The following is a 6534-nucleotide window of genomic DNA, read 5'->3' on the forward strand; positions in this document are numbered from 1 at the left end:
CTCATTGATCAAAAACTAAAAGGCAAGTGCAGTGCTTCATGGGAACTCATGAGGAGGTTTACATCTTACTGTTCTGTGAAGGCTGTACATATTTGAGAAAATGGACACCAAAACGTTATCTTATGAACTTTATATAGAAAAGCAGTCATTCATAAGCTAACAGCAAATTCTTTGCTTAACCCTGTCACACACACACTCATAGTTTAACTGCCATTTCACCCAGATTGGCTGCTTCTCTCACATCAAAGGGGGTATTTGAGAGAAAAAAAAATGATGACAGGAAGACCTTCCCTAATATCAACCTCTTTTAGTCGCCTTTCATGACACACAAGAAGGACAGTGGCCTTATTGTAACCCCCAGTCACAGCAGCACATTGAAAGCACCTTAATTCTTCTACTGTAATTTTGCCAGACAGTCAGTATTGATGCCAGGACTGTCAGTGGTGTGGACTTTCCAGCTATCTACGTCAGTTGCATGTTCACATCAAAGGAGAGAACAGATCTTATTGTATAAAAGAACAATTTCAGTAAAAAATTATTTACTGTTACTGAAAGGTACATTGCTCACAGATCATCATGTTTTGCAGTGATGATCATAAACAGAGATAACAAACAGTAGTGTCATGAGATGGTAATTGTCTCGCCATTGATAATAATTGCAAGAAATATATAACAATAAAAAATGGTGTCCATTCATATTTTGGGATACCACAATCATAACTTGAAAAGCATGTCCAAATACACAAGGAGTGAGAAATGAAAAGAAAAATCCATACAAATCCATGCACCAATCCATGCACCTTAATTGTTTCATCTTGAAGTTTCTATGATCCCTGCTATTTAATATAAATGCATAAATATATAGTTACTACATACAGTAATTGCACAATACTTACTGGTTGCCTTGAGAGCTATACTCAGATTTTTTTTAAATTTACCATCTTGTATTTTACTTTTTACCATGTGTTTTGGTTTTGTTGTGGCACTGGGTTTCAATATACTGTAGCTATGTACTTTTTATTTCATAGTGGCTCCAGATATTCTTACCTCTTTTAGACAGTTGCCTTGTAAGATTTATCTTCTGTATTACCCCGGGGTGTCTAGCACTGGTAAATCTCGTATGTGTGCTCTGTGCATGCAGTAATTATGAATTATAATGCCAATTGCAAGCCATGCCTTCGCATTGAACATCAGTACTTAACCTCACAAATGTTCTTTTGGCTGAATGAGCACAAATTCCCACAGACATTCTCCAGAAGATCAAAGGCTGTTATAGCCACAAAGGGGGCCCAACTCCATATTACTACCCATGATTTTGGAATGTGATCTTCAACTAGGTCATGTAGGTGCATTGGTCAGGTGTCCACAAACTTTTCTGTATATTGTTTTTTTTTTTAAAAGTGCTGGGGATAACCATGAAAAATTAGATAAACATCAATCCATTCATCCTTATTCTAAAGCTGATAATCCAGAGCAAGGTCGCAGGGGAATTAATTAAAAATCTATTTAAAATTCTTATGACAATTGTGCAGTGTGTTTTTTAGCAGATTCTCAATTTGAAGAACATCATTTGACTTATTATGTCCTTTGTTTGCTTCTCTTCAGCCAGAAAGATGGCCAATTTGTAAATTCTATATAGGGTTGGGAAGTGCAGGTAATGATCAAGCATGTGATTTCCTTAAAAAAGGGCTGCAATGGGGCAAGTGAACAGGAAGTATGATTTATCCTCCCCTCCTATTTTACAAATTCTATATACCTTATCTATCCACATCTCTAACTGTCAGAGTTAGTAGCCATATGAGATGCAGAACTTAAACATTTATCAGGTAAGAACACTATTCTTATGCTAATGTTAGCACAAGTTGATACCTGATATTTTTTTATTAAGTAAAGTAACTTAAGTTACTTAAGTAACTCACAGTATAGTCATTCAAATTATATAGTAATACAGACACTAAGTGCCAAAAACAATTACATCAATGTAAAAATACAATCTTTTTCCCCATCATTATGTTAGAAATCATGGTCATTTCGGTAAAACCCATTGCTTAAGCTTTACATAAGTGCTAGGTTGTAAGACGAGCACTGATTTAAACAAGGATTCTCTTTATTATTTCTTGAATTCATTACAGGTTCTATCTTACTATACTGTATTTCATTTTTATAATCTGTAAATGAACTGAAGCATTGCTTCTTCAAATGCCTGTATTCTATAACAAATGGGTCTCATCTTTTGTAATACTATAAAGTTCTAATCAAATCAGAAAAGAGATGATCAAAGACTGAAATTTTATGTTTCATTGTGTACAAAGAGAAAGGAAATGGCCCCACCACTGTGGATTATTAGCTTGGAAACTATACTGATGTTGATTGATGCCTTGTTATCTGATCTTTAGTTAAAAAGCTATGAAAGTGTTCCTGTCATAAAAACAAGTTCTTTTAGTAAGGTTTAACTCAATCTTTGAAGTTGTATGTAATCACAGTTCTGCTTACAAAAGCTTTCTGTTTTATTTAACTTTTGAGAATCTGAAAACAGATATTTGTCTCCTTTATTAAAATAAAAAGTTATTCTTGTCTTTTTATGAATAAGAAGGATATAGTTACTGTATGTATTATGCATAATACCGCCTAAAAGTCTGAAGTAGTAGTAGAATTTAGCTTTTTTTTTTTTTCTTCTTTTCAACTTTAACATGTTCGGTTTAGAAATGTTACTCTTAATTTTCAATTTTTTTTTTACTTATATATTTTTGCTTTTGCTTCAGTAATCTACATAATTTGCGGTAGATCATTTTATTTAATGAGTGAAACAGAAAATGAATTACAGTAAATTCTGAAATCCTGTCAGTCATGTTAGAAGATCTAGTGAAAAGGAGTGGCTGACTGGTAAACCTTTGCCTCGCATAAGGGAATTACTAGGAGAGTATAGAGGAGCATAAATTCCTTCATGAAACCTCCATATGACACAAAGAAAATGAAAATGACTTGAGACACATATACAAGAAAGACAGCATGGCACACTGTGTGCAATATGTTGTGTTCTTCCAGTATGTCTGAAAGTCAGATGACCCATCAGATTCTAGCATTGTTAGATCTTTCCTTGGACACAGTGAGACCATAAAAACCTGGGACCAGTGCCATCAAGCGACTCAGATTTTTCCTAACTGGCTCAAAACTTTCAAACAAATTTGGCCCTCTGCAAATTTGGCCCTACTCTTAGGAAAAGGAGTAAAAGTATTTTATCAACTTTTCTAATTTAGGACACTACTCCTGAATTCACCAGGATTTAAGAGAGCTTCTGAGCTGTCCGAACTCAACAAAACAGCTTGGGATCCTGGTTGGCAACCCCCAGGCAATTCACCACTCCCCAAAAATGATCATCTACTTACCGCAACCAGATGTAATTTTGCATAAATAACTTTGGCATCCCCTTGGCCTGGTCCAACCATTCTGGTCTTTTAACAATGAGGATTATGTGAGCCAGATCACACTCGGAGAATCACGCTACATGGTCATAGTGCCATAACTGACACTCCCTCACAATGCAGGTAATGTGCCTCATTCTGGTCTCCATGAGCAACCACTCATTCAACTTAAAGTCAAACAAGCAGTACCCAAGGATTCTGTGAAGAGACACAGTACCAAAAGAGTCCATTCTTCGTCGCTGGGTAGCGTCCATGTCTCACAACCATATAGCAAGACAGGAAGTACCAAGACTCTAAAGACTTGGACCTTCATCCGTTTGAATAGATATCAGAAACACACACACCTCTTTCCAGCAACCTCAGTTTACTACCTATGCAATCTCAGTGAGATTGAGTGGTTCACAGCTAATTGGAGGATCATCCTCAAGAACTGTGGACCCAGAGATATCCAACATCCTAGCTGGAGGATCGGCTTTAAACAGCTGCTCAAAGTAGCCAGCCCAACGGGTCACAGCTGCAGTGTCATCTGTGAGGACTGTTCCATCAGCTGCCCTGATGTGGATTCTCTAAGGAACAGATTTGGATGTGCGTAATGCTCCAGTTCCTTTATATCTAGGACGTGGGTCACTAGACCATAGATACTGTGTCGCTTGCTCACAAATTCCTCTAACAAAGCCTCCTTATCTGCCCTCAGTATTGGAGTACCAAGTTTAATGATGCAGCTCAGGGTGCTGGAACCAGGATCCAGCGATCCGCATCCGCTGACGTTTTCCATAGTCAAGGAACATGGAGCCACTTTCACCACTCTTAGCTGGAAGTAAGAGTAAGATACTTCATAAATATGTCTAATAACCTATTCTGGGGTAGGACAATTTCTAATCCTACTCAGACTTTTAGTGCAATTTTTAGGAGTAATTCTGAGATGTCTAATAAATACAAACACTGGTTTCTGAGTTTATTGCAAAATCAGGGATAACTTGTTAAGGTAGTCAAATACGTAGGTTAGTGAGTAATCATACTCAGTGAACAGACAAGGGTGAAAGTCATTAGGCCAGGTGGCAGTTATTTTTTCATTTCTCCTTTTCTTGTGCACTTAGCAGTTTTCCTTTGTGTCACCATACCTTCTGTGTTTAAAGTAAGAAACATACATTTTCTAATACATTTTGGTATTATTCTGGCATCCTTTTGTGTTGCACAATTTATAGAGATAAAGTAGGAGTAACTGGCAATAAATATTACGAATGTGTTTTCTTTATGAAACTTTGGCAGAACTTTAGTTTAGGTATTGAAGATATACATCTAGTACTCATTTACTGTTTTGTAACAAGATAGTAACAAAGGCTTCTTTTGGTTTTAATACTTGCAAGCATCAAGTGTTTGTTCATGTCTGCAATATGGCCTACTAAAATAAATTCAATTTGAAATGGTCAAAGGCAGCTTAACTGAGAAGTTTCTCTTGATATTACATATCTGGGTTTTAGACATGTAAATCCATCATATTCATGATTAATTTTACAAGAATGTCAATATACCACAGTGCATAGCAGTGAATAACCTCTTTATGGATGCTTTGCAAATGTTAGTAACCTTTATATGAACAAAGGAGGCGTTTTTGCAGTACCTAAACTAAAATGTTACCAAAACTTTCGTGTACTTTGGATGATGTTTTGTATCACAAGATTTTTATGTTTTGAAAGCTTTGTTTATAGTTACAAAACTTTGTTTATATAAAAGTGATTTTTTTTTTGTCTGAGAAGGATTTTAATTTTTTCTGGTTACATTTTAAGTGCCTCCCATTACCATTTTTGAAGTCACTACAGGCAGATAATGGGTTGGTAGAGGTTCTTGAGTAGTTGCTGGAGACCTTCGTCCCTGACTTAAATCATAAGGACTCACTACAGATTATGATACAACACAGGAGCTACTTTGTCTGGGATATGGATTCAGTCTTTGAATAAGTGGTGGCTAAGTGTGCCTAGACAGTGTTGATTTCGGTACTCTTATTTTGACTCCTAGCTCTTTTGTCTTTACTTGATTTTACTCTTAATGGAATTTTGATGAATGACTTTGCCGTTCTTCTCTGACTATGATTTCAAAAACACCCCAACATAAAAAAAAAGCTCACAACCCTTGCAAATGTTTCCTTCTGTTTTTGATTCTGTTTTCAGCCTTTAGGAAAAGCATTTTCTTTTTTTTATTTTATTCCTAAAACAAACAAGTATCTCCTGTTTAGTTGCTTTAAACATCATAGCAGGTACTCTTAAACATTCAGTGCCATCCTCTCTGCAGAGCTGTTTGTTTGCATTGTGTTCTTGTAACTGGCATAAAACATTCCACTCTTATCTACTAGGAAAGGGTGCTGGTGTTGTTTTATATACATAGAGTGTATTTGTTTTGTTGGCAGTATTAATATTGTCTGTTTTAGAGCACAATTTTATTGAACATACTCCCTAAGATCTGGAAAGTTATAAAAACTGCCTAAAAGGTCATATATTTCAAAGAGTGTGATATCCAGCTTGTGTCCCTAATCACAAATACAGTACCTGCAGGTTTAGCACCACCAGCATCAGCACTGGTACTAAGTACTCAGTGATATAACTGAGTTCTCTACTGCCTTGTCTAAAGCCTTAAATTAGGTAAAGGTTAACAGAAGCAAAATTCTAAATTCAAGTCATCTTGTTCCTTGTAAGTTAAGTGGTTTTCAGGCAAAAGGCACTCGGCAAAACCACCTGCTGTTCTTCTGAAGGGTTATGTTATTTTGTGCAAATATAAGATCCACCATTTGACAGAGCATGAGCTAGAGGGTCGTACACGAACAGTACGAGTAGAAATAGGTGGAGAGGTCAAAGTGTTAGTGGGATTAGATTATGGGTTGGCATTTATTCCATTATTCATTATACTAATATTACTTGAGATCAGTAAAGAAGTACAGAAAGATCTTCCATGACGAGTGCTGTGAGCTGGTGGTCTTGTGTTGGGCCAAAATATATGAAATGAACTGGAAATTAGAGAGAATTAGAGAAGTAGAGGGATGCTCAAGAGGTGCTTGTGATGAAGGTAAGCACATGTGGAAAGGGAAGAATGGCATGGGTAAGGCACTATATAAATACAA

The sequence above is a fragment of the Polypterus senegalus genome, chromosome 7, assembly GCF_016835505.1.
Source record: "Polypterus senegalus isolate Bchr_013 chromosome 7, ASM1683550v1, whole genome shotgun sequence".
In the NCBI taxonomy this organism is placed as follows: domain Eukaryota; kingdom Metazoa; phylum Chordata; class Cladistia; order Polypteriformes; family Polypteridae; genus Polypterus; species Polypterus senegalus.